Below are 24,165 nucleotides of genomic sequence, written 5' to 3' on the forward strand. Positions count from 1 at the left end.
TAAATCTGCTGCACAGTAAAGTTCAACTGCGAGATAACGAGTAGCCGCATAGTTCTTTCAGCAACATTTCAACGTACTCAGATCATCAAACCAACTGAGCGAAAAATAAAACATACAGAACTTATCACTTTTTCCCACAGTACGCACGAGGACAATTCAAAAATTGCTTTATAATTACTACCAGTGGCGACTCGTAGAAATCAGCGGGCTTACTGCTGCAGAAAATTTTGAGCCTTTGTTTTAAAAGCGTGTGAAAGGAAACAGACGCCTATAAGAAGAAAATTTATTTGTAAATTGATGAAGTCCTAGCCGCGCGGGATTGGTCGAGCGGTCTGGGGCGCTGCAATCATGGACTGGTCCCGGCGGAGGTTCGAGTCCTCCCTTGGGGATTGGTGTGTGTGTTTGTGCTTAGGATAATTTAGGTTAAGTAGTGTGTACGTTTAGAGACTGATGACCTTAGCAGTTAAGTCCCATAAGATTTCACACACATTTTGATAAAGTCCTAAGAGAACAAAGTTAAATATTTTTCACTTATTTAACCTACATTGTTACAGTTAAAGATTGCTCCATTTATTTAAAAAAGGTAAAGCCTTTCTTCCTGTTTTAATGTTAGCGAAAATCTCACTGATTTTCGCCTTCATTTGTGAATGGCATCTGAGTAAATTTTTCTTCGTTGAAAGCAGTGCAAGTGCATTGAGTATTTCGGAATTCATCGCGCTTTTTTGGAAAATTTTTGTTGCTTTTAGCGCTGAAAAGAAGCGTTCTGCCTTTGATGTAGTTACGGAACTGTCAAGAGGATTTTTATGTTACGTAATTTCACTAAGAAAACAGTATAGATTTTATTCCAAGATAAATTTCAGCTGCTCAGTTAATTTGCAATATTCATGAATATCAGACCATTGCACTTTTAGTACAGTTTCAGTTATCTTTGTCAGCAGTAGGATACGCTTCAGCGGTCAGTACTAACATTTGAGAACAATGTTCATTCTTAAAACTGGAGAAACATTTCTTGTCGAAATATTTAGCAGCTATAAAGTGTTTAGTGGAAGAAAGTCTGTCCATTATATCAACAGGAATACATTCACACAATCCTATCGTGTTTGAAGAATTCTCACAGTATTTTCAGTTTTTTAATTCTGAAATCCCATTTCCCAGTATCGTTATATATTCATTAACAGTAAGCATACTTGACTCTCGAGAGTGCATGTGATTGCAACTTATTTCAAAATGAGGCATAATCTAATGAAAAAGCCAGCAACAAAACTTGAAATTATCATCATTGAGTTTTTTGAAATTCCTGTTGCTTCTGCAATAGTTTGATCAGCATTTCATGTCGTAACACTTCTGAATATGAATTTCAACTGTTTCGGACTGAACTGGTTTCCTACCTTTAACTTCCTATAAGTCTGTGTTGTAATTCTGAACAATGAAAGTGGTGTAATTACGAAAACGTTATCTGATAACATAAGTCGTCAAAACTGTCTCAAATTGTATTTGAATAAATGTTTACCAAAATAACCAGAAAACCTAAAACTGCGTGGTGAAGAAGCTGTCATGTGAAATCCTGTATTGTGAAGTGTCGTGAACACTACCATAATGCGTGACGTCACAATGCGTGACTTGCAGTTTCAATACACAAAACCAACAGAACAAAAATTCTACATAAAATTAAAAATCGAATTTTGAAAGAATAAATAACCGAAATACTTCTCTGAAAATACATAGACCTATGCGAACTAACTAAATGAAGTTGCAAAAGTTTAAGGATGTACACGCAAATGTAAGAGTGCACTATGAGTATAAGATTATCTGCACAGGAAATGAAACCCAATCTTCACCTAAACTGTGTGAGCCGTACAGTGTCGTTAGGTCGCGGTACGTCTTCCGCAAGCCATCTTTGCCTCCAGCACAGGGCGCGCCGTTTTGACGTAAGCAAATGTGTGATGAGTCAATTGGAGAGAAGCAGGCGACGGAGCAGTGCGATTTCTCTGTCGCACGACTGGACTTCTGTATCCCGCCCTCGACACGTGTTCCGAGAATAAGCTTTCATCTGCGGCTCCGGAGGACACGAGACGGTCGAAGCTGCTCCCACTGCGGAATCCCGTGGTTACGGCGCCTCGGTTCAGAGGGAAGCGTGAAGACTTAAGTGCCTTACTTCTGTTGACGCAATCTGGGAACTGCGTGAGGTTCTCGAAAGGTTCCTCTCTATTGTCCTTCCCAGTGCATCGCCGTCCGCTTATGCGCCTTACCCGCCTTCACAGCTATTTAAAAACACCGACTCAATCTCTCTGCTCGCTTAAACTCCGGTCGTGCATGTGTTCAGTGCGAGTCCAAAAGGCCTGGGCGTGTTTCTACCAACTATATATTATACACCAGCGTAAATTTGTATTTTTTCTGTCATTAAGACGTACTGTGACGAAATAAATCTCGGGTGAACAGGCTGGTATGAGTGTGCATAGGACACAATATTTCGGCAATCGGCCACGTTGCCATCATCAGGTGCGCTGATGTCCTGACCGGCGGAACGGACGCTGTACCTGGACCGCGCGCGGGGCGCGGACCGCACTGACTCATAGGAAGCGCCTGAGGGTGGAGCGGGAGGGGGATTGTCCTATATATACATGGCGCCGGCCCACCGCCGGTCACAACCACAGGTGGAAGCACAAGCGGCCAAAGACACTGCTAGCTAGGGCATAGCCACCTATGGTAAACTAACATACGCAAACAGCGACAAACGTCGGTAAGCCCTTGCATATCAGCAACACTGACTGGCAACTACCAGCTGCTATTAGAGCCGACCAACGGGCCACGGCAGGGACTCCGACGAGCTCGCCCACAGACGCACAAACAATCTGCCAACATTCCCTCACACTGTGCTTCCGGTATATGACCTATCGGACACAAGATCGATAACAAACCTAACTGTTGCAGGTTGCTGACGCTGAACGAGGACTCTGTACCAGCACCCAGCGCCAGCCGCCGAGCAGCACAAACGCACAACGTCAAGGTATCGACATGCATGGTACCCACTACTAACAAAGCCTATCCTTGCACGACCTATTGCAGGCAGCAAGACAACCGCTACTGCTCTTACCACCCGACCTAACTATCGCAGAGGTTTTTTCCCCTTGGCTCTTGCCTTGACACTTTATTTCCTCTGCTCTTCAAACCGCTACCCTTCGTCCGATTTCGACCAATCTATCTCCAGATGAGCGCGTATTAATGGTTAACCCTAACCAGACGTGCGCAAACATCGCAGTACCCACATCCTGCGACACCTCACTTTAGTGAATACTAACCCTTATGCAGAGATGGCAGTAGACCTTTTGTGTTGGCCATCATGTCGGTGTGGGCGTGGAGGGGCTCCACCTCTTAAAAAAACCGCCGGTCAGTACATCAGCGCACCTGATGATGGCAACGTGGTCGATTGCCGAAATATTATGTCCTGTGCACACTCATACCAGGCTGTTCACCCGAGATTTATTTCGTCATAAAATACGCCTGGAGAAATTGAAGAATCACAAGACATACTGTGCTTTTACCATCTTATATATGACAGCTTGTGGACTTTGGTTTAAGTTACCTCATTTATTGTTGTGAGTGGCTTTGATGCTTGCTAGTTAATTTGTTAATTCTGGGAGAAAAGGGTTCATGCTAATGAATCGAAGCTCGTCTGCTAGCCCTGTGCATCCATTCAAATATTTTTACCGTCCCGCGTGACGGCCCCTCGCTACCGCTACGCCTTTGGCCTTGTTTTGAGACTGAATTGCGATTGGCGGGCAAAACTTCTTGTCTCCTTGTTGAGATTTGTGTGTGTGTGCGTGCATTAATAAAGTCACGGTTGGATTTTTTTCTATTATTACCGGATGGCTTGGTTTCTGCCCATTTGTTGAAAAGTAGATGTGTAATTAACCCGTAACTCACTATGTGACCTTTCGGTAACGTATACTAAGAGGTGTGATCTCTGGGACCCCCATCTTTAAACCAAGATTTAAGCTCTATATAGTTTGAAATTTTAATTTATGTTGTATAACATTTATGGTTACAAATATGTTAATGTTGTTTAAATGCTCCTTGTTGATTTTATTGCACTAAACGAAGCCAGCAGTATTTTATTTTTGTATCACGCAAAAATCGTATATTTCTATGAAGCTTTTTCAAGAGTACGCATAAACTAACTGTTAGAAAATTGAATTTTACTTTCTGAAAAATGATGGTATCTCTGTAGAAAGTAAATTTTCGCATAAAACTTGGATATAAAAATTGAACTCAGGAAAAGGAAGGATGCAGAATTAACGTTCAGTGCAGAGATCAACATTTTCTTTACTATCACTCACAACAAATTTAATTTTAACTAATACATTAAGTATTTTATTGCAAAAACAGGAAGGTCCTCTTCATTGCTGTCCTGAAATTCTTCCTCGGAATGGTCCTCTTGTTCAGTAAAAGAATTTTGATCACGTGCTATTAAAAATCATTGTCTTCTTCATCTACTTATTGTTCTAGGTCACTTGTGGTAGATTCTTTTATGTGTTTGTCTAAAATTGTCTCTGATAGTGCCGTTAAAAGAATTACTGTTTCTTGCGCGCATGAAGAGTCTTGTGGGAGACGGCTGGAGAGCTGTGGAGATAGTATTTACACTTGCCCCTGTATCTAATATTGCTGTGAATTTAAAACCCTCAGTATTAACTTCTATAGCCGCTTATGGCATGCTTCGTGGCTTACAGCTACACGTTTTATCACCTTCAAGCAATTCTTCCCTGATATCAGCATGGTTGTATCTAATCAATTTTATTTTATAGTCACGACCCCATTCAGAAGTTCCGATCAGCCTTTTGGGGCTATAGTTGGTAGAGTTTAGTATTCCTGTCCATTGTTAGGTAAGTTGTGTTCATAATTAACATAAGTAATTATTGGGAAATGATCTCTCCAATTATTGCTCTTATTGTTGTGATTGTGTGGAGTATTGTTGTTATTCTGTGAGTGGTACCAAACTGATGTTCTGGGATTTTGACGATATCCAGGATTATATATTCTTCCTTATTTCCTGTTGTTATGGTATTTGTAACCCTGGTTGTTACCATTATCCTGACGAAAATTACTATTTGATCCGTAGCTCTGTCCTTGTTGCCCATTATCGCTATTTGATTGTTGTCGCCTGCTGTTGTTGTGATTACTATTGCTATAGTTCCTTTCATTTAAACCATTGATCTCATGTGGATTGTAGGACCTAGCTTTAATATCCTCTAATAGCATATCGACTGCATCGACTGCTGTCAAGAATTCTTCCAGGTTATTGTCGTTGACATGCAGCAATTTTGTTTGTATGTCAATCGGAAATCTGGATTTTAATACTCTAATCAAGTCTTTGGAAGAAATTGGTTCAGACAAATATTTTATTTTGTTGAGATATTGCTCAAAATATTTCCTGAATGTTCCAAGTCTTGAATTGTATGGTTCTGGGTTATATACTTGCTTTCTTATCCTTTCCTGTATTATAGGAGACCAATATTTGTCGGTAAAAGCCTGCTCAAAATCTAAGTACATAAGATAAGTGTCTATTGCCTCACTACTCCACATAGCTCCATCTCCTACCATATGTCCACTTATATAACTAATTTTCTGTCCTTCTGTCGAAATCCTGGGTAAAAATCCTTTAAACGATTTTATGAACACGATGGGATAAATAGTTTTCTTTTCTAGATTGAAAGTTGGAAATTGTCTATATTTAATAAGTTTTTCCTCCACATGAAGTGTTGCATAATCTGGTACACGATCCTGCATGCCACTACTATATGGGGAATTGTCAGTATGTCGATATTCATGTACACCAGTATTTTGTTGGATGCTAGATGGATTAACTCTCTCGCTTGTGTAGATGTTCTTGGGACCTACTGACTGATAATCTTGGTCAGACTGACGCATAACATTAATTTGTTTACGCACCTTGTAACAATAATAACCTATAATAATTTTTTTCTTTATGAATGTAGATAAATTTTTCTTTCTGAATTTATGTAAAATAATATAAGTAATGTTTTGAATTTCTTTTTCTTTTCGTGTCATGTTAAAGAAACTGTAAACAACTTTTGAAATGAATGTTATTATTTATGTTAGATTTCAAGCAATTTGATAACCAAAGGGAAGTGTATTTAATGTTAAAACTATTGTAAGATGTGAAAATTGTGATTTATACACTTGGTCCATACGTAGGTAATGCATTAGGATATGTGTAGTAGAAAACCTGTGGTGAATACCCTACCTGTAGGGGAGCGGGAAAAGGTGGAAGCAGGTGAGTGCGGGAAAAAGCACACTGGCGCGGTTCGGCACAACGGGCTCAGTATAACAGTCGGAGTTGGGCATCGGTCAGAGGAACATGTATTGTACCGAGGAGGCTATCTAGGAAAAGTGGATTCCATTGAGCCTCAGATGGGCCGATTCCGACGACTACTTGGCATGGCTATATCCTTAGGCACAAAATTGGAAAGATTACGACGCTAAGAAGAATGAAAGTGCCGTTACTGTGAGAGCCTTAGCTGTGCTTGTATGTGTGCTGTGCTGCCCGCTATCTCGCTGCCCGCCATCCGCCGCGCCGACTTGCGCAGGTCAAACTTTTATTTCATCTTTAGAAGTGTATCTGTGTGGACCAGTGTCGAAACTGTTCTAACTGTTCAATAATAACGTGACTTTTACCAGAATTGCCTTAGCCGTTACTTATCCTTATCATTGACCTAGACAGGGTCCTTACCACATATTGTGCAACCCGAGTATCCCGAACTGAAAGTTTACAGTTAGTATTAAATTATCTGCAGACCAATCCATGCTATAAAGACGTTTAAATTGAGATGGGTTAATGCAAATGTTAGTAAAGAACAATAGTTTGATTAAATTGAAAGATAAAGTTTGAATTGAGCTAGCAATGTTATTTAATTAATTTGAGACAGAAAGAATGATAACTAATTAATTCAGACATAAAAGAAAAGAGTAGTTATCCACAGATTGATAATTTTGAGAGTTAATTTACCTTCAGGACTTACTAGTCCCAGTATAATGACCATAACAGTTTCAGGGCCCCCCCTTCTCTTGCCCATTCTTTCACATCTTGAAGTGTACTGATCAGATTTGAACAGCAAAGTTAAGTTGTATATTTAACCTAAGTGTATTAGTGTTTTTCCAATTTAATTAGTGACATTGTATGTATGTTTTCAAAATTGCTAATTCTAGGGTAATCTATGCCTGATGTCTGTCTGACCAATATACAAAAGGCAGTTCGTAGTAATCATTGCTGTGTGGTGTTGTGTAAAAGTAACTCGTCCAAACTAATACAAAAGGAGAGAACTTTAGTTCAGTGGATTTTTCCTATGCCAAACTTTGTCTTATAACGCAACAGTATTACGTGTTGTTATGCTTGTACATGCACACACTTGTACAAGGAAGAACTCAATCAATGCCTAATTAGGCTGGCGACCGTTTTATTAATCATTGGTAATATCTACTGTGTGTAATTTTTGTCCATGCGAACGCGTAATTATACTTTACATATGCTTGACGCATCACTGTAGTTACTAACTGAGTGTAGGTTCGATCTTGCTTCCATTAGGTACACGCGGTCATTTTATGTACTAAATCCTTGTTTACAAGGTGAAGCCCGTGAAGTTATTACAGTACAGGCTTTATTGAGCTAACGCACGTCCGACAGGGCGGTAGTGTTACAAGTGGCTTCCCGGTGACAGGACATCCAGTTGTGGTCGGTTACAAATTAATGTAAATACCGAACAGTGGATGTTCAGTGGCACGAATAGCAATAATATTTAGCAAAATAAACTGCAGTGTGAGTCAAGTACAATAGTGTAGTGTAATTGGCATTTAATATGGACAGGAACGTAGACAGGGTAGATGTGCCAAGATAAATGGAGAATGCGGCTGGCAGTAGCAGGAGTTTACGCGGCCAGATAACAGATGGCGTTAGCGGAAGACAATTGGCGTACATACAATACCATGAACACGTCAATGAACAGATTGAAATATCGAGATCGTCTCGAACACAGCAAGGGACAAAACAGGAAGAAGAGGGTGACTTTGTAGATGATAGTGGGTACGTGAACGAATCCACTGACATATTTGATTCACCGCAGATAAAGAAAGAACCGAAAGAAACTTATGAAGTAGAATCGGAACACACCGATTTCGTAGAACAAAACAGTGTAAAAATTTTAAGCATGAACGACTTATTTGAACAATTAACCAAACAAATTGCAGGACAGAATGAGCAACTTCAAAAACAAGTCGGTAATCAGGTTAATCAGCTTAAAACACACGTTGACGAGCAGCTCAAAACACAGAATGAGCAGCTTAAAACACACGTTGATCAAATTAAAGCACAGGTCAAAGATCAAGGAATTAGAATTAGTAAACAAATAGAGCAGGTAGAACAAAAAGTGGGAAATTTAAGTTCTTTGGTAAATACTCTGAAATTTGAAATTGATACTATTAACAAAAATATGGATACTATGCAGGAGGAAATTGGTAACATTAACAGTAGATTCGATGTTGAAATTCTCAACATCCAAGAGAAAGTAGAACCTCTGGTTGTAACTAAGGTAGACGAAAAAGTTTTCGGTCTTAAAACTGAGATCGTAAACGAATGTCAACACGGAATATGACAATTGAAAAAGGTAGTTTCGGACACTGGAAGAGATTTAGGTGAAATAGTAACCGGATGTATTCAAAATTGTGAACAAAATACTACGGAAATTCAAGGCAGAATTTTCGATCTGGAGAGCAAAATAAAAGATAGGCCTGGTGTTGTCTGTAATGGCACACCAATTACGAAGCTATTAGAAGGCGAGGAACGTTTCGATCCAGCCAAGAAACATAACGGTTGGCATCCGTTAGATTTTATCAAAAATTGCGAGAGAGTGTTTCCTGAGTACTTGTCTGATCAGGAAAAGATAAATGTAGTAATTAGCGCTTTAGCAGGTGACGCTAAGCGCTGGGGAATAAATTTAAATACCGAACGAATGACGTTCGAAGAATTTAGGCAAAGATTTACAGAAGAATATTGGTCTGAACAAAAGCAGGACCATTTATGGCGCGAGTTCATCATGGCCAAACAGCATGATAACAGGGGCAGGAATTCTTTGAAAGATTTCTGCGAGTATTGGTACCGAAAATTGACACACTTAAGAGGTAGAAGATCAGATTCAGAAATTATCTGGGAGCTATATAAAAAGCTTCCAGAAGATTCTAAGAGGTATGTAGGAAGCAACCATCGTAGCTTCCAAGCATTTCTAGAAAGGGTCAAAGACGAGGATCATTGGCGCGAAAGTCGTGCCAATTATCAAAATTTTGGCAACCGTAATAACCGAAACAATGACGAACGAAATGACGGCGATGGATTTCGCGTCAATGTAATACAGAGAGGAAGAGGCAGAGGAAGAGGCAGAGGAAATTATACAGGTCGCGGCCGAGGGTATACCGCGCAAAATAATAACGACGCGGGAAACTAATTTCCTCGAATGTTGCGGGCCAAACGGAAGCGGACAATACATACCGGCCCCGATTTAAGAAAAGATACCGCACCGACCGTAATGTTAGAGACAGGCGTGAAACGACACAACGTGTTGTGGCGAGACAAGCGTCAGGTGTGAGCCAGCATGAGTCATCTCTGCCACACAGAATACTCCAGGTTAACAGGCGAATGGAGCATCAGAGGGCAACGGCCCAGCCTAGCGGAACATCTGTTCAGAGAGAAGCCGCTAACAATACGGCGGCAGTAGGTACGAACGTAGCCGTAAGAGATAATGAAAATTCTACGAGTGATAATTCCGTGGCAAAGGAAACAATAAATGAGACTGTGAGTACACAGAGAGGTGCGGTTAGCAGTGTTTGCAATGAGGTAAAGGGCGGTAATGAATTAGCAGAAGTAACTGATTGGCGTGTGCAGATCGACGATCTGTACAAGGGCCTAAAGCAATGTGAGTGGGAGGATTTTAAGAAGGAGTATGAGGCGACGAAATTAGTTAATAGAAAAGGAAATGATAGGGACGTCAATAAAGTGACGTGGCCCAAATTTGAAGAGGGGAGAATAAATAGCGCCGCGCAAAGTACGCGTGCCGCTAATAGGACGCAGATTAATAATAGGAAGGAGTTGGAGGATGAAATCCTCAGGTATTGACGAAGAAATAACTTCTGCTAACAATCCGCCAATAGTACAAGCTGCTACCGAGAGGCACCATGGAGAAGGGGGCAGATGATTACCTGAAAGTAATTAAAGTCCATGAGGATTACACTGAATATGAAGTCAAAGTAGATGTAAATAAAGCTGATAATGAGGCCGTTTTGCCAAAAGAGGAGATTGAATTAAAATCTAAGCCTGACGACAATACCGGGGAAGAACTTAGTGCCTGTCTCAGAAAAGCTTTTATGTTAGAACCTGAAAGCGATCCCGAATGGTCGGATTCCGATGAGAGTTCAGATGATGAAAGATACGCAAATACAGACAAAATTGAATATACTAACTTTACCTATTGTGCAAAAGTAGCGTACTTAAGCGAATCTGATGTGGAGGAAGAGAGTAGTGATGACTCTAGTGAAGATGTATTTTTAGGTGTAAAAGAAAGTGAATATACTTTTACTGAAAGAGGGTATGAGAAAATCAGTGAAATCAAAGGGGATGCAGTTAAGTACGATATTGTACCTAACGATGTCGAGGTATCAAAACAAAATCCAGATGTTGAGACCGAACAAAGAAAGAAAGAGCCACCTGACGACTCTGTGTTTATTTTGCGAAGAGTTCAAGTAAGCAAAGACTTTGAACTCCAGAAGCCTAAGAAGCCACCAGACTTAAGTGACTGTTTTATGAACTGTAAAAGACTGCCATGTTAATAAAGAGACGAGCAGGGGCAGGATGCTGTATTTGTATATAATATTATTATTATGCATGACTTTATTGTTACTATAGCTCAGTGTTATTTGAAAGTGAATTATTGTTTTGTTGTATTAGAGCCTGGGGCAGATTCATATCGGATTTTGAGAATGTCATGAACACATTACATCATGAAACTACAGGATTCCCAACGGAAGAAATTTTGTTAGGCAGAAGTAGTAAAAGTTTAATTGAAGAAAAATTAGAGTTTCCACCTTGTACAAGTTTGGGATTGAATCAAAAGAAAGAATTGGTAATAAAAAGGACAAAGCAAAAAGCTGAATCTAGATCTAGAAGACACAATAAAAATCTAAAAGTTTCAAAATTTAAAATTGGAGATTATGTTCTTCTAAAAACCCACGAAAAATCTAGTGAACTAAACCATGAACTTTCAAAATTTAAGTATATTTATAATGAACCATATATAATACAGAACATTCCACACGATAATGCTTACTACCTGATCTACCCTAAATCCAAAAGACCTTTAGGTGTAAGAAATATTGTGGACCTGAAACTGTATGTTCCCAGGAACGAGTAATTGTGCTGTATCTTATGCTGAACCCAAGTTATTCTAAATGTAACTAATCTTTGTAAGTGTCTGTATACCCTTGAAAGTGTGCTAATGTAGTTATGTGAGTTTCAGATTACCAATTGTACTGTAACTGTAAAAATGTATGGAGGAAAGGGCTGAAAAGAAAGGATAAATGCTATCAGCCAGATAAAAGATGGAACTGTCAAAAATGAAAATGGGCAGTGTATGAACCAGAATATGAAGGACTGCCAAATACCAATGAGGGCAGATAAATATTCGATGGAAAATTGTAAGTGTGATCCAGGAGATGTGACAATATGAAGTGAAAAGGACTGCCCAAATCCGCATAATAGGCAGCAAATATGTGTAGATAATTTTCTGAAAATTTTGTGTGTATGTTTTGTTTAGTAAATTAAGAGATGGGCTGCTATTCAAAGCAAGCAGCGATAAATTATCTTATAGTGTATACGAAATATGCATTTGTTTTGTAGTAAAATGTTTGTATTCCAGAATTTTAAATTATTTCTTTGAGAAATTTAGAAAAAATGATTAAATTGCTATTTTAGTAATGTTATGATGGGAAGTTGGACTGTGCAAAAGGCACTTAAGTAAATAACGAGACATTGGTCTTGGTATGTTAAAATAGTGTAAACCTATATATAGTGAGTGGAAGGAAATATGTAGTGTAAATCTTCTTGAACATTTACGTAAAGATTCAGAACCAGTGTATAATTGTTAAATTTAGTGTTCCCATAAAATTTAGACATAAGAAAATTTTCTGGAAACAGGGGCATGTGTAACAATAATAACCTATAATAATTTTTTTCTTTATGAATTTAGATAAATTTTTCTTTCTGAATTTATGTAAAATAATATAAGTAATGTTTTGAATTTCTTTTTCTTTTCGTGTCATGTTAAAGAAACTGTAAACAACTTTTGAAATGAATGTTATTATTTATGTTAGATTTCAAGCAATTTGATAACCAAAGGGAAGTGTATTTAATGTTAAAACTATTGTAAGATGTGAAAATTGTGATTTATACACTTGGTCCATACGTAGGTAATGCATTAGGATATGTGTAGTAGAAAACCTGTTGTGAATACCCTACCTGTAGGGGAGCGGGAAAAGGTGGAAGCAGGTGAGCGCGGGAAAAAGCACACTGGCGCGGTTCAGCACAACGGGCTCAGTATAACAGTCGGAGTTGGGCATCGGTCAGAGGAACATGTACTGTACCGAGGAGGCTATCTAGGAAAAGTGGATTCCATTGAGCCTCGGATGGGCCGATTCCGATGACTACTTGGCATGGCTATATCCTTAGGCACAAAATTGGAAAGATTACGACGCTAAGAAGAATGAAAGTGCCGTTACTGTGAGAGCCTTAGCCGCGCTTGTATGTGTGCTGTGCTGCCCGCTATCTCGCTGCCCGCCATCCGCCGCGCCGACTTGCACAGGTCAAACTTTTATTTCATCTTTAGAAGTGTATCTGTGTGGACCAGTGTCGAAACTGTTCTAACTGTTCAATAATAACGTGACTTTTACCAGAATTGCCTTAGCCGTTACTTATCCTTATCACTGACCTAGACAGGGTCCTTACCACATATTGTGCAACCCGAGTATCCCGAACTGAAAGTTTACAGTTAGTATTAAATTATCTGCAGACCAATCCATGCTATAAAGACGTTTAAATTTAGATGGGTTAATGCAAATGTTAGTAAAGAACAATAGTTTGATTAAATTGAAAGATAAAGTTTGAATTGAGCTAGCAATGTTATTTAATTAATTTGAGACAGAAAGAATGATAACTAATTAATTCAGACATAAAAGAAAAGAGTAGTTATCCACAGATTGATAATTTTGAGTGTTAATTTACCTTCAGGACTTACTAGTCCCAGTATAATGACCATAACAGTTTCAGGGCCCCCCCTTCTCTTGCCCATTCTTTCACATCTTGAAGTGTACTGATCAGATTTGAACAGCAAAGTTAAGTTCTATATTTAACCTAAGTGTATTAGTGTTTTTCCAATTTAATTAGTGACATTGTATGTATGTTTTCAAAATTGCTAATTCTAGGGTAATCTATGCCTGATGTCTGTCTGACCAATATACAAAAGGCAGTTCGTAGTAATCATTGCTGTGTGGTGTTGTGTAAAAGTAACTCGTCCAAACTAATACAAAAGGAGAGAACTTTAGTTCAGTGGATTTTTCCTATGCCAAACTTTGTCTTATAACGCAACAGTATTACGTGTTGTTATGCTTGTACATGCACACACTTGTACAAGGAAGAACTCAATCAATGCCTAATTAGGCTGGCGACCGTTTTATTAATCATTGGTAATATCTACTGTGTGTAATTTTTGTCCATGCGAACGCGTAATTATACTTTACATATGCTTGACGCATCACTGTAGTTACTAACTGAGTGTAGGTTCGATCTTGCTTCCATTAGGTACACGCGGTCATTTTATGTACTAAATCCTTGTTTACAAGGTGAAGCCCGTGAAGTTATTACAGTACAGGCTTTATTGAGCTAACGCACGTCCGACAGGGCGGTAGTGTTACAAGTGGCTTCCCGGTGACAGGACATCCAGTTGTGGTCGGTTACAAATTAATGTAAATACCGAACAGTGGATGTTCAGTGGCACGAATAGCAATAATATTTAGCAAAATAAACTGCAGTGTGAGTCAAGTACAATAGTGTAGTGTAATTGGCATTTAATATGGACAGGAACGTAGACAGGGTAGATGTGCCAAGATAAATGGAGAATGCGGCTGGCAGTAGCAGGAGTTTACGCGGCCAGATAACAGATGGCGTTAGCGGAAGACAATTGGCGTACATACAATACCATGAACACGTCAATGAACAGATTGAAATATCGAGATCGTCTCGAACACAGCAAGGGACAAAACAGGAAGAAGAGGGTGACTTTGTAGATGATAGTGGGTACGTGAACGAATCCACTGACATATTTGATTCACCGCAGATAAAGAAAGAACCGAAAGAAACTTATGAAGTAGAATCGGAACACACCGATTTCGTAGAACAAAACAGTGTAAAAATTTTAAGCATGAACGACTTATTTGAACAATTAACCAAACAAATTGCAGGACAGAATGAGCAACTTCAAAAACAAGTCGGTAATCAGGTTAATCAGCTTAAAACACACGTTGACGAGCAGCTCAAAACACAGAATGAGCAGCTTAAAACACACGTTGATCAAATTAAAGCACAGGTCAAAGATCAAGGAATTAGAATTAGTAAACAAATAGAGCAGGTAGAACAAAAAGTGGGAAATTTAAGTTCTTTGGTAAATACTCTGAAATTTGAAATTGATACTATTAACAAAAATATGGATACTATGCAGGAGGAAATTGGTAACATTAACAGTAGATTCGATGTTGAAATTCTCAACATCCAAGAGAAAGTAGAACCTCTGGTTGTAACTAAGGTAGACGAAAAAGTTTTCGGTCTTAAAACTGAGATCGTAAACGAATGTCAACACGGAATATGACAATTGAAAAAGGTAGTTTCGGACACTGGAAGAGATTTAGGTGAAATAGTAACCGGATGTATTCAAAATTGTGAACAAAATACTACGGAAATTCAAGGCAGAATTTTCGATCTGGAGAGCAAAATAAAAGATAGGCCTGGTGTTGTCTGTAATGGCACACCAATTACGAAGCTATTAGAAGGCGAGGAACGTTTCGATCCAGCCAAGAAACATAACGGTTGGCATCCGTTAGATTTTATCAAAAATTGCGAGAGAGTGTTTCCTGAGTACTTGTCTGATCAGGAAAAGATAAATGTAGTAATTAGCGCTTTAGCAGGTGACGCTAAGCGCTGGGGAATAAATTTAAATACCGAACGAATGACGTTCGAAGAATTTAGGCAAAGATTTACAGAAGAATATTGGTCTGAACAAAAGCAGGACCATTTATGGCGCGAGTTCATCATGGCCAAACAGCATGATAACAGGGGCAGGAATTCTTTGAAAGATTTCTGCGAGTATTGGTACCGAAAATTGACACACTTAAGAGGTAGAAGATCAGATTCAGAAATTATCTGGGAGCTATATAAAAAGCTTCCAGAAGATTCTAAGAGGTATGTAGGAAGCAACCATCGTAGCTTCCAAGCATTTCTAGAAAGGGTCAAAGACGAGGATCATTGGCGCGAAAGTCGTGCCAATTATCAAAATTTTGGCAACCGTAATAACCGAAACAATGACGAACGAAATGACGGCGATGGATTTCGCGTCAATGTAATACAGAGAGGAAGAGGCAGAGGAAGAGGCAGAGGAAATTATACAGGTCGCGGCCGAGGGTATACCGCGCAAAATAATAACGACGCGGGAAACTAATTTCCTCGAATGTTGCGGGCCAAACGGAAGCGGACAATACATACCGGCCCCGATTTAAGAAAAGATACCGCACCGACCGTAATGTTAGAGACAGGCGTGAAACGACACAACGTGTTGTGGCGAGACAAGCGTCAGGTGTGAGCCAGCATGAGTCATCTCTGCCACACAGAATACTCCAGGTTAACAGGCGAATGGAGCATCAGAGGGCAACGGCCCAGCCTAGCGGAACATCTGTTCAGAGAGAAGCCGCTAACAATACGGCGGCAGTAGGTACGAACGTAGCCGTAAGAGATAATGAAAATTCTACGAGTGATAATTCCGTGGCAAAGGAAACAATAAATGAGACTGTGAGTACACAGAGAGGTGCGGTTAGCAGTGTTTGCAATGAGGTAAAGGGCGGTAATGAATTAGCAGAAGTAACTGATTGGCGTGTGCAGATCGACGATCTGTACAAGGGCCTAAAGCAATGTGAGTGGGAGGATTTTAAGAAGGAGTATGAGGCGACGAAATTAGTTAATAGAAAAGGAAATGATAGGGACGTCAATAAAGTGACGTGGCCCAAATTTGAAGAGGGGAGAATAAATAGCGCCGCGCAAAGTACGCGTGCCGCTAATAGGACGCAGATTAATAATAGGAAGGAGTTGGAGGATGAAATCCTCAGGTATTGACGAAGAAATAACTTCTGCTAACAATCCGCCAATAGTACAAGCTGCTACCGAGAGGCACCATGGAGAAGGGGGCAGATGATTACCTGAAAGTAATTAAAGTCCATGAGGATTACACTGAATATGAAGTCAAAGTAGATGTAAATAAAGCTGATAATGAGGCCGTTTTGCCAAAAGAGGAGATTGAATTAAAATCTAAGCCTGACGACAATACCGGGGAAGAACTTAGTGCCTGTCTCAGAAAAGCTTTTATGTTAGAACCTGAAAGCGATCCCGAATGGTCGGATTCCGATGAGAGTTCAGATGATGAAAGATACGCAAATACAGACAAAATTGAATATACTAACTTTACCTATTGTGCAAAAGTAGCGTACTTAAGCGAATCTGATGTGGAGGAAGAGAGTAGTGATGACTCTAGTGAAGATGTATTTTTAGGTGTAAAAGAAAGTGAATATACTTTTACTGAAAGAGGGTATGAGAAAATCAGTGAAATCAAAGGGGATGCAGTTAAGTACGATATTGTACCTAACGATGTCGAGGTATCAAAACAAAATCCAGATGTTGAGACCGAACAAAGAAAGAAAGAGCCACCTGACGACTCTGTGTTTATTTTGCGAAGAGTTCAAGTAAGCAAAGACTTTGAACTCCAGAAGCCTAAGAAGCCACCAGACTTAAGTGACTGTTTTATGAACTGTAAAAGACTGCCATGTTAATAAAGAGACGAGCAGGGGCAGGATGCTGTATTTGTATATAATATTATTATTATGCATGACTTTATTGTTACTATAGCTCAGTGTTATTTGAAAGTGAATTATTGTTTTGTTGTATTAGAGCCTGGGGCAGATTCATATCGGATTTTGAGAATGTCATGAACACATTACATCATGAAACTACAGGATTCCCAACGGAAGAAATTTTGTTAGGCAGAAGTAGTAAAAGTTTAATTGAAGAAAAATTAGAGTTTCCACCTTGTACAAGTTTGGGATTGAATCAAAAGAAAGAATTGGTAATAAAAAGGACAAAGCAAAAAGCTGAATCTAGATCTAGAAGACACAATAAAAATCTAAAAGTTTCAAAATTTAAAATTGGAGATTATGTTCTTCTAAAAACCCACGAAAAATCTAGTGAACTAAACCATGAACTTTCAAAATTTAAATATATTTATAATGAACCATATATAATACAGAACATTCCACACGATAATGCTTACTACCTGATCTACCCTAAATCCAAAAGACCTTTAGGTGTAAGAAATATTGTGGACCTGAAACTGTATGTTCCCAGGAACGAGTAATTGTGCTGTATCTTATGCTGAACCCAAGTTATTCTAAATGTAACTAATCTTTGTAAGTGTCTGTATACCCTTGAAAGTGTGCTAATGTAGTTATGTGAGTTTCAGATTACCAATTGTACTGTAACTGTAAAAATGTATGGAGGAAAGGGCTGAAAAGAAAGGATAAATGCTATCAGCCAGATAAAAGATGGAACTGTCAAAAATGAAAATGGGCAGTGTATGAACCAGAATATGAAGGACTGCCAAATACCAATGAGGGCAGATAAATATTCGATGGAAAATTGTAAGTGTGATCCAGGAGATGTGACAATATGAAGTGAAAAGGACTGCCCAAATCCGCATAATAGGCAGCAAATATGTGTAGATAATTTTCTGAAAATTTTGTGTGTATGTTTTGTTTAGTAAATTAAGAGATGGACTGCTATTCAAAGCAAGCAGCGATAAATTATCTTATAGTGTATACGAAATATGCATTTGTTTTGTAGTTAAATGTTTGTATTCCAGAATTTTAAATTATTTCTTTGAGAAATTTAGAAAAAATGATTAAATTGCTATTTTAGTAATGTTATGATGGGAAGTTGGACTGTGCAAAAGGCACTTAAGTAAATAATGAGACATTGGTCTTGGTATGTTAAAATAGTGTAAACCTATATATAGTGAGTGGAAGGAAATATGTAGTGTAAATCTTCTTGAACATTTACGTAAAGATTCAGAACCAGTGTATAATTGTTAAATTTAGTGTTCCCATAAAGTTTAGACTTAAGAAAATTTTCTGGAAACAGGGGCATGTGTAACAATAATAACCTATAATAATTTTTTTCTTTATCAATTTAGATAAATTTTTCTTTCGGAATTTATGTAAAATAATATAAGTAATGTTTTGAATTTCTTTTTCTTTTCGTGTCATGTTAAAGAAACTGTAAACAACTTTTGAAATGAATGTTATTATTTATGTTAGATTTCAAGCAATTTGATAACCAAAGGGAAGTGTATTTAATGTTAAAACTATTGTAAGATGTGAAAATTGTGATTTATACACTTGGTCCATACATAGGTAATGCATTAGGATATGTGTAGTAGAAAACCTGTGGTGAATACCCTACCTGTAGGGGAGCGGGAAAAGGTGGAAGCAGGTGAGCGCGGGAAAAAGCACACTGGCGCGGTTCGGCACAACGGGCTCAGTATAACAGTCGGAGTTGGGCATCGGTCAGAGGAACATGTACTGTACCGAGGAGGCTATCTAGGAAAAGTGGATTCCATTGAGCCTCGGATGGGCCGATTCCGACGACTACTTGGCATGGCTATATCCTTAGGCACAAAATTGGAAAGATTACGACGCTAAGAAGAATGAAAGTGCCGTTACTGTGAGAGCCTTAGCCGTGCTTGTATGTGTGCTGTGCTGCCCGCTATCTCGCTGCCCGCCATCCGCCGCGCCGACTTGCACAGGTCAAACTTTTATTTCATCTTTAGAAGTGTATCTGTGTGGACCAGTGTCGAAACTGTTCTAACTGTTCAATAATAACGTGACTTTTACCAGAATTGCCTTAGCCGTTACTTATCCTTATCACTGACCTAGACAGGGTCCTTACCACATATTGTGCAACCCGAGTATCCCGAACTGAAAGTTTACAGTTAGTATTAAATTATCTGCAGACCAATCCATGCTATAAAGACGTTTAAATTTAGATGGGTTAATGCAAATGTTAGTAAAGAACAATAGTTTGATTAAATTGAAAGATAAAGTTTGAATTGAGCTAGCAATGTTATTTAATTAATTTGAGACAGAAAGAATGATAACTAATTAATTCAGACATAAAAGAAAAGAGTAGTTATCCACAGATTGATAATTTTGAGTGTTAATTTACCTTCAGGACTTACTAGTCCCAGTATAATGACCATAACAGTTTCAGGGCCCCCCCTTCTCTTGCCCATTCTTTCACATCTTGAAGTGTACTGATCAGATTTGAACAGCAAAGTTAAGTTCTATATTTAACCTAAGTGTATTAGTGTTTTTCCAATTTAATTAGTGACATTGTATGTATGTTTTCAAAATTGCTAATTCTAGGGTAATCTATGCCTGATGTCTGTCTGACCAATATACAAAAGGCAGTTCGTAGTAATCATTGCTGTGTGGTGTTGTGTAAAAGTAACTCGTCCAAACTAATACAAAAGGAGAGAACTTTAGTTCAGTGGATTTTTCCTATGCCAAACTTTGTCTTATAACGCAACAGTATTACGTGTTGTTATGCTTGTACATGCACACACTTGTACAAGGAACAACTCAATCAATGCCTAATTAGGCTGGCGACCGTTTTATTAATCATTGGTAATATCTACTGTGTGTAATTTTTGTCCATGCGAACGCGTAATTATACTTTACATATGCTTGACGCATCACTGTAGTTACTGAGTGTAGGTTCGATCTTGCTTCCATTAGGTACACGCGGTCATTTTATGTACTAAATCCTTGTTTACAAGGTGAAGCCCGTGAAGTTATTACAGTACAGGCTTTATTGAGCTAACGCACGTCCGACAGGGCGGTAGTGTTACAACCTCTCGGAGACCTTTGAAAAATTCTTGGTGTGCAAGCTCTGTGTCTGTTTGGTAATTCTTCGTTCTGAGAATCTCTGTCATTTATAGCTTCGGTGACTGCAGACTGAACTTTCTGCTCAACAGCGTCCACTAATTGCTAATCACGCTCACCAAGCCACTGATTAAAAACATCGGAAAACTGTTCCATCTCACGTGTAAGCTGTTGCTTAACCACGTTAGCTTGCCCCATAGTAACGTAATGTAATTCCTGTGACAGTTCTGTAACTGTGGCCGATAGCTGCTCTTGCTTTTGTGACGCTTTATCAAATTCTAACTGAAGATTGTTTACCGCTTCAGGTAGGTGCCTCTGTGCTTCCCGAAAAATTTCAAACTCTGTTATTAAAGCTGTCTGCGTAAGAGAAACTTGTTCTATTTTAGTTTTAAGTTCCTCTTGCGTATTTACAATCTGCATTTGTAAAGCTGTTTTCATTACATTAATCTCTGATTTAAATATCGACTGTGATTCAGCTATTTATTTTTGCAGAGAAGACTGTAATTCGTTATGAGACTCAGCTTGACTTTCTCGAAATTCTCGAGACATTTCCTCTATTCGTTTCAGTAAAACTGTCATAGGGCCAACTACCTCCTGCACATTAGTTTGATGCACACTAGTTTCACCCGATTGAGCCATCTTGGTCTGAGATCGTGTCCTAACCATCTAATCACACAATAATTAACACTAAATGATCCGTTAAAACGTGTGTAACATATACTGTTTAGTCAGTAGCTAATGACGTTCTAATGGTTATGCAGATGACCGTTTTGTGACAAATAGTCGTATTGAATTGACACACAATTTGTAACACAAACTGCCGCTAATCTACTAAGGAAGAATGTGCCTATCTACACTTAACTCTCTGCTACTACCCATAGACGAGTCAGCAGAATAGAACATGACAACCTACACTTACTCCTAGTACATAACTGAGATATAGACTGGCATATCTCCGCTATTTATCTCCTTTGTTGCAACTTTGTTCTCTCGTTTAGTCACAAATGGTTACATGAAAAAGAAAATACAATTAACATCATACAATATTAATCACAATATACATACAAACTTTCGTTGCTACGAAAACCGTGTGTGTGTGCTCATGTATGGTGTCCTGATCATCTGCCGCCAAATGTGGTAGATTATTTTATGTGTTTGTCTATTTTTTGTTCGTCTGTTGTCGATGTATTATGTTTGCAGTAAAAGGTCGTAACAACGTGATAAAATTGTCTCTGATAGTGCTGTTAAAATAATTACTATTTGTAGCGCATATGAAGAGTCTTGGGAGAGAGGGTTGCATATTTTTAGCAACTATTCATACATGAGATTGCAGGTTCGAGTGCTGTTGTCCACGTCTCTTCCCGTACACGTCGCATTCAATCTGAAACAATTCTGCTATTTCAATACTTCCAAAAATATTAATAAAGGTCGTGACGCTCACCTTTGTTCTCATGAAATAATAACGGTTTATTGTGTCTCTTGTACAATTCTCCACATAACATCAAAAGAAGCGAACAGAAAACTCTAGTTACCCTTAGTTACGAGTAAACCACAGAGAGAGTAATATTCCGAGTCAACGATATAATTATCATAGAGTCTCTCAGATAACGTCTTTGCCACTTAGCTTTCTCACAGTTGATTCAGTACATTACATATTTATTACACTACACACTGACATCGTTCTCCTTCCACTGACTAAAATTTCATCGAACATAGAATGTGGAAAATTTTCAAATTCCTGCTAACACTGTTTGTGCTGAACTGACGAAAACATGTGCTCAGTTCACGAGGTGCGGTCAAGGAGACCCCATCACATGTCAACAGCACATGTCAGCATCAATCAAATAAGACGATAACGCAAATGACAGTAATAACTTGTACGGTTGGTGATTAAAGGAGGGTAGGTGGTGTATAAAAACGTTCCATCATAACTGAACGCGACTTCGAAAATTCTGGCGCGGTCTGTGAGGCCACACCTCGTGAGTTAAGAGTTACGCCTGTAGCCATATTGTGCTCAGTTCCATGATTTGAGGGGATAAAGGTCATTTATGATTTGATTATTTGTTGAACTTGAGAATCATTTTCCTTGGCAGATAATGATTAGCAGTTAGTAGCGGATTGCACGGAACTGTCTCGATTTTCTGGGAGGTGTCTATATCTGATTCACGCTGAGTAATTACCCGGGTGCAGCTGGTTGGATTCCGAAGTCGCAGGTTGCACTGTCTCATATCAGTAGTAATCGAGTAGGCCAAAAAATATTGCTTGACGCAACAGAGTACATTTCTTGTCTTTCTTTTTAAGTTATATATTTTTGGAAATGTGTGTATGTGTCTTTTTGGGAACTGAATGTAAATTTTAAGGTCATTATTTTAGTAAGGTTTCATTCCTTTGCTCAGTAGTGTTCGTGGAACATTTTGTAATACCACGCAGTTACTGTAAATAAGTAAACAGACTTTTAAAAAGTACGGTAAGGTGAATTCCTAAATTGTTTGTGACTCAAATTATTCTTGTTCTAGACACTGTATTTAATTTTTGCATCTTTCTTCTGTCGCTCAAGCTTGGTCTGAAAAAAAATTCTTTGTCCTAATAATTATATGGTATCTTTTAGGAATTCAAGCTTACTGGCAAGTGATAAATTCTAAAGGAATTGCACAAATTTATTTGCCTCTGTGATTTGGCTTGTTGAAATATTTGCTTCAATAACTGTGATAGTGAAATGCAAAGCTCATCTGTTGTTTCTGAACTTACATATTTTCATAACCATACACAACATTTTGGATTTTCTTAACCATACACAACATTTTGGTTTTCCTGTGTTTTTAACAGTACAATGTGGGTCAGTATGACAATGTATTAAAGTTTTAGTTGAATGCAAAGTAAACACTGTAGCGCATGTTCGGGTGTGTGCAGATTTATGAAACTTCATCACTTTGGTGACTTGTTGCTGCTGCTCTTAACGTGTTTTTAATTAATTATTGAAATCTTACAAGTAAATTATTCTTAATTAGTTTGATTGATTCTTTAAGCATACGTTGTTCAATAAATATTTTGATCACAAATGGTGTTCATCCCTTACTAGGGCCTAGTCCACCCCCCTCCCCCCATCCCATAAACAGCCCCACGCAGCAGTCACCATTGAGCTTGATGATGATTTTTAAGTGCAGCGCCGAACTATGAATTACCTTATTGTCTTGACTGTAACGTTACACTGAGCCTAAGAAATTTTCATTACTTACGCGTGATAACAGAAAGTCGGTATTATTCGAAAGTGATGAACATTGAAATACAACACAGCAGCAAACCAGCTAAAGAAAAGAAAGGCCTTGAGCAAGTTCAGTGCAGGGATATGCAACTATTCGAAGCAGAGCATGCTTCAGTCACTGGGCTCTGCAAACAGCAATGCGGCGACACCTAATTTTCAAACCCAAATTTTTGTTAGGAGTTGTTGGATGATTTTGTATTTACTAAATGATGCAGAAGAGACTATAATTTAAAAATTGTGATAAAACTCTGATACCTTAACAATTGTCATCATCTTGACCGCTAATCACTTAGAAAAAAAATATCTTATTCTGCCATGAAATAAATTAGTAGAGTGATAAAGGAGCAGTAATTCTATAACTTCTGAGTGAAAGCCACCTGAATAGTTATTTTGCTTAATCGAGTTTCGATAACCAAACTAATTAATCCAAACCAAAAAAGAAAAATTCCACCAAAACTATCTTATTTCAAAGATAAATGAAGCACATGCGAGCAGTGCAGGAATAATACTACCTAGAAATTTTCACGCTTGCCGAATTTGTA

At 38.5% G+C, this 24,165-nt stretch overlaps 1 pseudogene; it reads right to left on the reverse strand.

Annotated features, from left to right (window-relative positions):
• LOC126188453 (uncharacterized) overlaps positions 1–24,165 on the reverse strand; it is a 189,065-nt pseudogene that overhangs the window by 97,436 nt on the left and 67,464 nt on the right.

Source organism: Schistocerca cancellata, chromosome 5 (assembly GCF_023864275.1).
Source record: "Schistocerca cancellata isolate TAMUIC-IGC-003103 chromosome 5, iqSchCanc2.1, whole genome shotgun sequence".
NCBI lineage: Eukaryota > Metazoa > Arthropoda > Insecta > Orthoptera > Acrididae > Schistocerca > Schistocerca cancellata.